Here is a 12,787-nt window from a genome sequence, read left to right on the forward strand (position 1 = left end):
CAATGAACTCACTGCAAATTATATCAGCATGAAAAAGGAAATAGAAACTATCAACAAAGGCCAAGAGGAAATGAAGAATACAATTTCTGAACTGAAGAACACAGTAGAAGGAATCAAGAGCAGGCTTGATGAAGCAGAGGATTGGATCAGCAAGTTGGAGGACAAGGTAAAAAAAAATACCCAAAATGAGGGAAACAAGGAATAGAAGCTTAAAAAGAATGAAGAGGGGTTAAGGGAAATGCAGGACAATATGAAACATAATAACATCCATATACTAGGGATACCAGAAGGAAAAAAAGAGCAAGAGATATAAAACCTGTTTGAAAAAGAAATGATGGAAAACTTCCCTAATTTGGTGAGAGAAAAGATCACACAAATCCAGAAAACACAGAGAGTCCCAATCAAGAGGAACTCAAAGAGGCCCACCTCAAGACACAGCATAATTAAAATGGCAAAATTTCAAGACAAAGAGAGAATCTTAAAGGCAGCAAAGGAAAAATAGGAAGTAACAAACAAGGGAGCCCCGATAAGACTAGCAGCTGACTTCTCAATGGAAATGCTCCATGCCAGAAAGGAGTGGCAAGAAATATTCCAAGGAATGAGAACTAGGGGCCTGCAACCAAGACTATATCCAGCAAAGCTCTCAATTAAAATGGAAGAACAAATAATGAGCTCTCCAGACAAAAGAAGCCTCAAAGACTATACCTGCCCCAAATCAGCTTTGTAGGAGATGCTAAAGGGTGTGCTTTAAGAATAGGAAGAGAAACTGTGAAAGAGAGAGGAACACAGGTACAAAAAATGGCAATGGGTAGGTAAATATCAATAATAACCTTAAATGTAAATGGATTAAATGCCTCAATTAAAAGACACAGAATAGCAAAATGGATAAGAAAACATGACCCACATATATGCTGCCTACAAGAGACCTACCTCAAAACAAAGGACCTACACAGACTGAAAGTGAAGGGCTGGAAACAAATATTCTAAGCAAATGGACAGGGAAAAAAAGCTGGGGTAGCAATACTCATATCAAACAAAATAGACTTCAAAAAAAAGAACCATAAGTAGACACCCAGAAGGTCATTTCATAGTACACAAGGGAAGAATCCACCAAGAAGACATAAACATAGGAGCACCCAAATACATAAAGAAAATCTTAGAGAACTTCAAGAAAGGTATTGACAGCAACAAAATTACAGGAGGAGATTTCAACACCCCACTGTCATAAATGGACAGATCTTCCAAACAAAATATCAACAAAGATATTGTGGCATTGAACAATGCCCTAGATGAAATGGACTTCACTGATGTATATAGAGCCCTTCATCCCAAAGATGCAAAATACATATTCTTTTCAAATGCACATGGAATATTTTCAAAGACCACATGAAAGCATACAAAACAAGCCTCAACAAATTGAAGAAAATTGAAATTATAACAAGCATTTTCTCAGAACACAAGGGACTGAAACTAGAAACCAACCTCAAGGAAAAAACCCCCCAAACACTTAAAATCATGGAGATTGAATAGCAGACTATTAAACAATGAATGGGTCAAGAATGAGATTAAGGGGGACTTCTAGCCAAGATGGAGGCACACACTGTGCCTCATTGCACAACCAAAATAAGGGCAAGAACAATTTAGAAGCAAAAAAAAACACAAAAAACAATAAAACAAAAATCCCAACCAGTATTGACAGAAAATTGAACTGTATGAAAGTCTGACAACCAAGCAGTTAAAGTAGACACATTCATCCAGACCGATAGGAGGCGGAGAGTCAGGCAGCTGGGCAGAGAGGGGTCATGGCAAAAAAAGAAAGCAAAAAGTGATGGCTGGGAGACCCTGGGTGCACAAGGCAGCAGCTGGCAAACTCTGGGGTGCAGGTGGTGGCTGGCGGAAACCAGGTGTGCAAGGCAACAGCAGGTGGACCCAGCAAGGTAGCAGATTATGGAGGGGCATGGAACACAAGGTTGCTGGTGGACCAGGTTGTCCCACACTTGTGGACAGATAAACAAGGTGAAACTGAGGAGTGAGACAGACCTCCAAACCCAGGGTACAAGAAACAGGAAATAAAGCCTCAAAACACCAATTGAAAATACCTGTGGGGGTTGAAGTGTTGGGAGAGACCCCCAGACTCACACGAGAGATTGTTGAAGAGACCCACAGGGTCCTAGAATGTAAAAAACCCACCCACAAGGGATTCAGCACCAGAAGGCCCCAAATTGCTTGGGGGAAGCAGCTTAAGTGACTGAAATCTGGCAAAGAGTGGAGCAAGAGCCATTGTTCCCTCTCAGACTGCTCCCACACAGTCAGTGCCACAACCTAGTGACTGGGATGCCCCAAGTCTCTGGCCCTCATATGTAACAGGAGTGTCAAGACAAAAAAAAAATGGCCCAAACCAAAGAACAGATCAAAACTCCATAAAAAATACAACAAAGTGATGAATTGATAGCCAACCTATCAGATGCACAGTTCAAAGCACTGGTGATCAGGATGATTACAGAACTGGTTGAATTTGGTCACAAATTAGATGAAAAATGAAGGCTACACTAAGTGAAATAAAGGAAAATGTACAGGGAACCAATAGTGATGAGAAGGAAACTGGGACTCTAATCAATGAAGTGGACTAGAAGGAAGAAAGAAACAACTAAACAGAAAAGAATGAAGAAACACACAAGAATTTAAAAAAATGAGGAGAGGCTTAGGAACTTCCAGGACATCTTTAAACATTCCAACCTCCAAATTATAGGGGTACCAGAAGGGGAAGAGGAAGAGCAACAACTGGAAAACTTATTTGAACAAATAATAAAGAACTTCCCCAATGTGGCAAAGGAAATAGACTTCCAGGAAATCAAAGAAGCACAGAGAATCCCAAAGAATTGGACCCAAGAAGGAACATACCAAAGCACATCATAATTACATTATCCAAGGTTAAAAATGAAGGAGAGAATCCTAGAAGCATCAAGACAAAAGGAGATGGTTACCTACAAATGAGTTCCCATCACGCTGTCAGCTGATTTCTCAAAAGAGACCTTACATGCAAGAAGGGGCTGGAAAGAAGTATTCCAAATCATGAAAGGCAAGGACCTCCATCCAAGATTACTCTATCCAGCAAAGCTTTTATTTAGAATGGAAGGGTGGAGAAAATGTTTCTCAGACAAGGTCAAGTGAAAAGGAGTTCATAATCACCAAGCTCTTATTATATGAAATGATAAAGGGACTTATGTAAGAAAAAGAAGATAAAAAACATGCACAGTAAAATGATAACAAACTCACAATTATTAACAACCACACCTAAAACAAAAGCAAACTAAGCAAACAACTAATACAGGAACAAAACCATGAAGATAGAGATCACATGGAGGGTTAGCAACAGGGAAGTGGAAGGAGAAGAGAGGGGGAAAAGGTACAGAGAATAAGTAGCATAGATGGTAGGTAGAAAATAGACAGGGGAGGGTAAGAATAGTATGGGAAATGTAGAAGCTAAAGAACTTATAAGTATGACCCATGGGCAAGAACTAAAGGGATGAATGTGGGTGAGAGAGGGTATGCAGGGTGGAGGGGAGTGAAGGGGGGAAATGCGACAACTGTAATAGCATAATCAAGAAAATATATTTGAGAAAAGAATGAGATTAGGGAAGAAATCAAAAAGTTTCTGGAAACAAACAAAAATGACCTCACAACAATCCAAAACTTATGCTACACAGCAAAGGCAGTCCTGAGAGGGAAGGTCATAGTGGTAGAGGCCTACCTAAAAAAATGGAAACATTTCAAATAAACAACCTAACCCTATGACTACAAGAACTTGAGGGACGACAACAACAAAGACAACTCAGAGCAAATAGAAGAAAGGAAATAACCAAGATCAGAGCAGAATTAGATCATGGAGATTAAAAGCACAATTCTAAGGATCAGTGAATACAGGAGATGGTTCTTTGAAAAGATAAACAAAGTTGACAGGCCTTTAAGCAGGCTCATCAAGAAAAAAAAGAGCCATGACCCAAATAAACACAATCAGAAATGAAAGAGGAGAAAATACAACTGATACCACAGAAATACAAAGGACTGCGAGAAATTACTATGAAAAACTGTATGTCAGGGAATTTGAAAACCTAGGTGAAGTGGACAAATTTGGATAAAAATATAATCTACCAAAACTCAGTGAAGAAGAAGCAGAAAGTCTGAACAGGCCAATAATATCTGATGAAATTGAAACAGTAATTTAAAGGATTCCACACAAAAGCCCTGGACCAGACAGTTTCATGGGAGAATTTTACCAAGCATTTAAGGAAGAGCTAGCACCTATCCTTCACAGACTGTTCCAAAAAATCCAAGAAGAGGAAAGACTCCTGAACTCTTTTTATGAAGCCAGCATCATCCTAATCCCATAACCAGATAAAGACACAACAATTAAAGAAAACTTTAGGCCAATATTGCTGATGAACATAGACACTAAAATGCTCAACAAAATATTGGCAAACTGCATGCAGCAATACATTAAAAAGATTATAAACCATGACCAAATGGGATTGACCCCAGGGATGCAAGGATGATGCAATATTCGTAAACCAATAAACATAATACACCACATAAACAAAAGGAAAGACAAAAATCACCTGATCATATCAATAGATGAGGAAAAAGCATTTGAGAAGGTACAGCACCCATTTATGATAAAAACACTCAGCAAAGTGGGAATAGAGGGAGCATTCCTCAACATAATAAAGGTCATATATGAGAGACCTACAGCCAGCATCATACTCGATGGGCAAAAACTAAAATCTTTTCTATGAAGATCAGGAACAAGGCAAGGATGTCCACTTTCACCACTTTTATTCTACAGCCACAGCAATCAGACAAGAAAAAGAAATAAAAGGCATCCAAATTAGAAAGAAACAAAACTGTCACTGTTTGCAGATGATGTGATAGTGTACATAGAAAATCCTATAGATGCCACCAAAAAACCACTTGACCTAATAAATGAATTTGGCAAAACAGCTGGTTACAAAGTCAACACTCAGAAATTAAAGGCATTTTTGTACACCAAAAATGAAACATCAGAAATAGAAATCAGGAAGAAAAATCCCATTTCATATAGCAACAAGAAAAATAAAATACCTAGCAATAAACCTAACCAGGGAGGTAAAAGACCTGTACTCAGAAAACTATTCAACACTGAAGAAATAAATTAAGAAAGAAAGACACAAACAAATGGAAGCATGTACCATGCTCATGGATTGGAAGAATTAACATCATCAAAATGTCCATACTACCCAAAGCGATTTATAGATTCAATGCAATCCCTATTAAAGTAACCATGACATATTTTACAGATATAGAACAAACATTTCAGAAATTTATATGGAACCATAAATGACCCTAAATACCTGCAGCAATTTTGAGAAAGAAGAATAAACTAGGAGGGATCACAATACCTGACATCAAACTGTATTATAAGGCCACTGTAATCAAAACAGTCTGGTACTGGCATGAAAACAGGCACATAGACCAATGGAACGGAATAGAGAGCCCAGAAATAAACCTAAGTCTCTGTGGTCAATTAATATTCAACAAAAGGGAAAGAAGCATAAAATGAAGCAAAAATAACTTCTTCAACAAATGGTGTTGGGAGATCTGGACAGCTACATGCAAAAGAAAGAAAAGAAACTCAATCACCAACTTACACCATACACAAAAATAAATTCAAGGTGGATAAAAGACTTAAGTACAACTTGGGACACCATAAAAGTCATAGAGGAAAACATTGTCAGGAAAGTCTCAGACATTGCATGCAGCAATATCTTCACGAATATGTCCCCTAAAGCAAAGGACATAAAGGAAAAAATAAATAAACAGGACCCCATCAAATTAAAAAGCTTCTGCATGGCTAAAGAAAAGAGTATTAAAATGAAAAAAGACCCAACCATATAGGAAAACATATTTGCTAATGACACCTCAGACAAGGGCTTGATCTCCAAAAAATATAAAGAACTCACATGACTCCACTCCAGGAAGACAAAAAATTCAATTAAAAAATGGCAAAAGACTTGAACAGACATTTCTCCAAGGTGGACATACAGAGGGCCCAGGGACACATGAAAATGTGCTCAGCATCACTAGTCATCAGAGAGATGCAAATTAAAACCACAATGAGGTATCATCTCACACCAGTCAGAATGGCCAACATAAACAAAACAACAAACAAGTGTTGGACAGGATGCGGAGAAAAGGGAACCCTAGTGCACTGTTGGTGGGAATACAAACTGGTGCAGCCACTGTGGAAAACAGTATGGAATTTCCTCAGAAAACTAAAAATGGAAATGCCGTTTGAGCCAGCAATTCTGCTGCTGAGATTATACCCTAAGAGCCCTGAAACACCAATCCAAAAGAACCTACGCACCCCAATGTTCATAGCAGCACCATTTACAATAGCCAAGTGCTGAGGGCAACCTAAATGGCCATCAACAAATGAGTGGATCAAAAAACCATGAAAAATTTACACAATGGAATTCTTCACAGCGGAGAGAAAAAAGGAGCTTATACCCTTTGGGACAGCATGGATGGTACTGGAGACCATTATGCTAAATGAAATAAGCCAAGTCATGAGGGACAAATACCATATGATCTCACCTTTAACTGGAACATAATCAATAAAAGAAAAAAGCAAACAATATATAACCAGAGTCATTGAAATTAAGAACAATCTAATGATAGCCAGAGTGGAGGGGAGAGGGAACAGTTCGAGGAAGGGTTTTCAGGAACTACTATAAAGGACACATCAACAAAGCCAAGGCAGAGGGTGGAAGCAAGGGAGGGAAGTGGATTTGGAGGGGAAAGGGGGAGGGTTTGGGAGAAAATATGGACAACTGGAATTGAACAACAATAAAATAATTTAAATAAAAAAGATTCTCAAATAAACATTCTAACTTTACACATAAAAGAATTTGAGAAAGTACAAAAAACAAAGCGAAAAGTGAGTAGAAAGAAGGAAATCATAAATATCAAAGCAGAAATAAAATAGAATCTAAAAAAATCCAATAAAGAAATCAATGAAACCCAAAGCTGGTTCCTTCAAAAGATAAATAAAGTCAGCCCTGGCTGGTGTGGCTCAGTGGATTGAGCACTGGCCTTTGAACCAAAGGGTCACCAGTTCAATTCCCAGTCAGACCACATTCATGGGTTGCAGGTTAGACCCCCTGTGTGTGGTGCTTGAGGGGAAACCACACATTAATATTACTCTCTTTCTCTCTCCCTCCCCCTCTCTAAAGATAAATAAATAAAATCCTTAAAAAATTATAAAAATTGATAAATAAAATCAGCAAATCTTTAACCAGACTGATCAAGAAAAAAGAGAGAAGACCAAAATAAATAAAATTAGAAATGAAAGAGAAGTAACAACTGACACCAAAGAAATAAAAAAAATCTGTTAAAAAAATTTAAGCAACTATATGCCAACAAATTGGACATCCTGAATGAAATGGATAAATTTTTAGAAACATGTTTTTCTAAATAGAATGAAAAAGAATAACAGAATCTGAATAGACAGATTACGGTTAGTGAAATTGAAGCAGTACTAAAAAACCTCCCCACAAACAAAAGTTCTAGACTGGATGGCTTCAGAGGTGAATTTTCTCAGACATTCAATGAAGAAGTAACACCCGTGCTTCTCAAACTATTCAAAAACTTTAAGAGGAGAGAGGACACCCAGTCTCCTCTTTATGAGGCTATTTTCCTTTTAATTCCAAGAATCAGAAAAAGACACTATAGAGAAAGAAAAATTTTGGCCATTATTTCTGATGAACATAACTAAAAAAATTCTCAACAACATATTAACAAACAGAACCAGAAATACATTAAAAAGATGATACACCATGATCAGATGGATTTATTTCAGGGACACAGGTAGATTTAATATCTGTGAGTCAATAAATGTAATACACTACATAAACAATAGGAAGGATAAAATCATATGATATCAATAGATGCAGAAAAACTGTTTAATAAAATCAAGCACCCATTTATGATAAAACTTTTAACAAAGTGGAAATGGAAGAAATATGCCTAAACATAATAAAGGCCATATATGACAAATCCTCAGGCAGTGGAATACTCAATGAGCAGAAACTACAAGCATTTCCCTTAGGATTGAGAACAAGACAGGAATCCCTGTTTTCACCACTTATTCAACATAGTACTGGAAGTCCTAGCCATAGCAAATCATCCAAGAAGAAAAAAATAAAAGGCATCCAAATTGGAAAGGAAGAAGTAAAATTATTATTATTTGCAGATGACAGGATACTCTACATAGAGAACCCTAAAGATTCCACCAAAAATCTACTAAAACTGGTAAATGAATTTGGCAATTAGTAGCATACAAAATAAACATCCAGAAATAAATTGCATTTTTATACACCAATAATTAGCTATCAGAATGGGAAACTAAGAAAATAATCCCAGTCACAATTGCTTCTTCTTTTTAAAAAAATTTTAAAAATATATTTTACTGATTATACTATTATGGTTGTCCCATTTTCTCCCTTTATTTCCCTCTGCCCTACACACCCCCTCCCACCCACATTCCCCCCTTTAGTTCATGTCCATGGGTCATACATATAAGTTCTTTGGCTTCTACATTCCCTATACTATTCTTAACCTTCCCCTGTCTATTTTCTACCTATCATTTATGCTACTTATTCTCTGTACCTTTTCCCCCTCTCTTCCCCTCCCACTTCCCTGCTGATAACCATCCATGTGATCTCCATTTCTGTGGTTATGTTCCTGTTCTAGTTGTTTGCTTAGTTTGCTTTTGTTTTTGTTTTAGGTTTGGTTGTTAATAACTGTGAGTTTGCTGTCGTTTTACTGTGCATTTTTTTAAATCTTCTTTTTCTTACATAAGTCCCTTTATCATTTCATATAATAAGAGCTTGGTGATTATGAACTCCTTTTCACTTGACTTTGTCTGAGAAACACTTTATCTGCCCTTCCATTCTAAATGAAAGCTTTGCTGGATAGAGTAATCTTGGATGGAGGTCCTTGCCTTTCATGATTTGGAATACTTCTTTCCAGCCCCTTCTTGCCTGTAAGGTCTCTTTTGAGAAGTCAGCTGACAGCCTGATGGGAACTTGTTTGTAGGTAACCATCTCCTTTTGTCATGCTGCTTCTAGGATTCTCTCCATTTTTAACCTTGGATAATATAATTATGATGTGCTTTGGTATGTTCCTCCTTGGGTCCAACTTCTTTGGGATTCTCTGTGCTTCCTTGACTTCCTGGAAGTCTATTTCCTTTGCCACATTGGGGAAGTTCTTCTTTATTATTTGTTCAAATAAGTTTTTCACTTGTTGCTCTTTCTCTTTTTCTGGTACCCCTATAATTTGGAGGTTGGAATGTTTAAAGATGTCCTGGAGGTTCCTAAGCCTCTCCTCATTTTTTTAATTCTTGTTTCTTCATTCTTTTCTGCTTGAATGTTTCTTTCTTCCTTCAGGTTCACTTCATTGATTAGAGGCCCAGTTTCCTTCCCATGACTATTGGTTCCCTGTATATTTCCCTTTATTTCCCTTAGCATAGCGTTCATTTTTTCATTTAATTTGTGACCAAATTCAACCATTTCTGTAAGCATTCTGATTACTAGTGTTTTGAATTGTGCATTGGTTTTGAATTGTGCATCTGATAGGTTGGCTATCTGTTTATCACTTCATTGTATTTTTTCTGGAGCTTTGATCTGTTCTTTCATTTGGGTCATTTTTGTGTATGTGTGTTGGCATGCCTGCTAAGTGTAAGGGGCAGAGCCTTAGGTGTTCATCAAAATGGGGGCAACCCACATAGCTGCTTTGTGATATTGTATGTGGGGAAGGGGTCTGAGAGGGAACAATGGCACTTGCTCCACTCTCTGTTGGAATTCAGCCACTTCCCCCACTACCCACAAGCAAATTGGGCCCTTCTGGTGCTGATTCCAAGGAGGGTGGGCTTGTGTACATTCTAGGACCCTGTGGGCCTCTCCAAAAAACTCTCCTGTGAGGCTGGGAGTTTCTCCTGCTGCTGTCTCAACCCCCACAGGTATTTTCAATCAGTGGTTTGAGGCTTTATTTCCCCACGCTGGGAACCCAGGGTTGTGTGGTCTGTCTCGCTCCCCAGTTGTTCCTCCTGGTTTCTCCACATGTGAATGTGGGACTGCCTGCTCCACCAGCCGCTGCCTTGCTGGGTCAGCCAGCTGCTGCCTTGCCAGCCAGTTACAGACTTGCTCGCCCCACTCCACAATCTGCTGCCTTGTTGGGTCTGCCAGGCACCATCTTGCCCACCCCAGTCTTCCACTGCTGCTTTGCCATGAGTCCTCTCTGCCTGGTTGCCCATCTCCACACCTTCCACTAGTCTGGATGAAGGTTTCTTCTTTAACTCCTTGGTTGTCAGACTTCCATACAGTTCAATTTTCTGTCAGTTCTGGTTGTTTTTTGTTTTTAAATTGTTGTTGTCCTTGTTTTGGTTATGCAAGGAGACACAGTGTGTCTACCTATGCCTCCATCTTGGCCAGAAGACCACAGTTGTTTCTTAAAATATAAGAAGCAATAAATTTAACCAAGGATTTAACCACGGAATAAATTTAACCAAGGATGAAAAAGTCCTCCATTTGGAAATTTATAAGATGCTGAAGAAATAAGTGGAAGTAGATGCAAATAAGACAATGCATATAATGTGTTCATGGATAGGAAGAATGAATATCATTAAAATTTTCATACTAATCAAAGTAATATGTGGTTTTAATGCAATGTAATACCTATCAAGATAACAATAGCACTGTTAAGTGAAAATGCAGATTGACTGTAGAAAGCACTATGATCTTACCTGAAAAACTTAAAAATAGAACTCCCTTATGACTCATTGATACCACCTCTTGAAATTTATTCTAAAAATTCCAAAATATTAATTTGAAAGAATATATATACCATCATATTCATTACAGCATTATTTACAATAGCCAAGATTTGGAAGCAGCCTCAGTGTCCATCAGTAGATGAGTGGATAAAAAAAATGTTGTGGTAGATTACACAATGGAATACTATTTGATAGTTTCACCTTTTATGATGGCATGGATGGATCTGCAGAGCATCATGCCAAGTTAAATAAGCCAATCAGAGAAAGACAAGTACCATATGACTTCACTCATGTGTGGAATCTAATTAACAAAAGGAATTAACAAGCAAAACAGTGACAGAGAGCAGGCTTACAACTGTCAAAGGTGGGGCTGAGTGTAAGGTGTGGAGGGGTTCAGCAAAAAAGAAAAGAGAAAATACTCATGGACAGAAACAATAGTGTGGTGATTGCTGTGGGGAGGAGGATTGGAGGAAGGTGAAGGAGGGTATAGCAGAAATAAGTGGTAATAGAGACTAGACTTGTGGTGGTGAATACACAATATAGTGTATAGATGATGTATTGTAAAATTGTATACCTGAAACCTGTATAATTTTGTTAACCATTGTCACCTTAATAAATTTTATAAAAAGAAAAATGGCATATCTTAAGAACTATAACAAATAGTCCAAAAATTTATATGAGACTGCAGAATACCTTGAATGACAACAGTGATCTTGAGAAAGAGGAGCAAAATTGGAGGACTCATGCTATCTGATATCAAACTGTACTACAAGGCCATAGTTATCAAAACAGCTTAGTACCTCCATAAAAACAGACATATACATCAAGGGAACAGAATAGACAGCACAGAAATAAGCCCACACCTTTATAGTCAATCAATATTTGACAAAGAAGGAAAAACATACAATCAGGTACAGATAGTATATTCAATAAATGGTGTTGGAAATACTGGACAGATATATGCAAAAATGAAATTAGAACATCTTTTACACCATACAGAAGAATAAACAGAAAATGGATGAAAGAATTCAATGTCACCTTGAAACCATTAAAATCCTAGAAGAAAACACAAGCAGTAAAATCTCAGACATTTCTCAAAGCAATCTAGCAATCTATTTTTTTTTGTATCTCTCCTTGGACAAGGGAAACAAATGAAAAATAAGTAAATGGGACTTCATCAAACTAAAAAGAGTTTTACACTGCAAAGGAAAATATCAACAAAAGAAAACAAAACACTGAATGGGAGAACACAGTCACCAATGATACATCTGATATGGTGTTAACATTCAAAACTTATAAAGAACTCATATGATTCAATACCAACCCTCCCCAAAACAATCCAATTAAAAAATGGACAAAAGACCCAAATAGACACATTTCCAAAAAGGACATACAGATAGCCAATAGACATATGAAAAGAGTCTCAATATCATGAATCATCAGAAAAAACTGAAAATTAAAACCACAGCAAGACATCATCTCACACCTGTCAGAATGATTATCATCTGTATATCAACAAAAAACAAGAGGGAAAAATGGGGGACATTTGTATCGTGTGTGTGTGTGTGTGTGTGTGTGTGTGAATTAAAAGACAAATTAACAAACCACAAGTGTTTTTGCAGATATGGAGAAAAGAGAACCCCTCATGCACTGTTGGTGGGAATGTAGATTGGTGCTGCAAATGTGAAAGCAGTATGGAGTACCTCAAAAAATTAAAAATGGAATGACCTTATGACCATGATTCCACTTCAGAGAATAAGTACAAAGAAACCCTAAACACTAATTTAAAAGAATATATGCACTCCTGTTTATTGCAACATTATTTACAATAGCCAAGATTTGGAAGCAGCCCAAAGTCCTTCAGTAAATGAATGAATTAAAGAAAAGTTGTGGTGTATTTAAACAATGGAATATACTACT

Source organism: Phyllostomus hastatus, unplaced genomic scaffold, assembly GCF_019186645.2.
Source record: "Phyllostomus hastatus isolate PE091 unplaced genomic scaffold, TTU_PhHast_1.1 phas_contig_312, whole genome shotgun sequence".
Taxonomy (NCBI): Eukaryota; Metazoa; Chordata; class Mammalia; order Chiroptera; family Phyllostomidae; genus Phyllostomus; species Phyllostomus hastatus.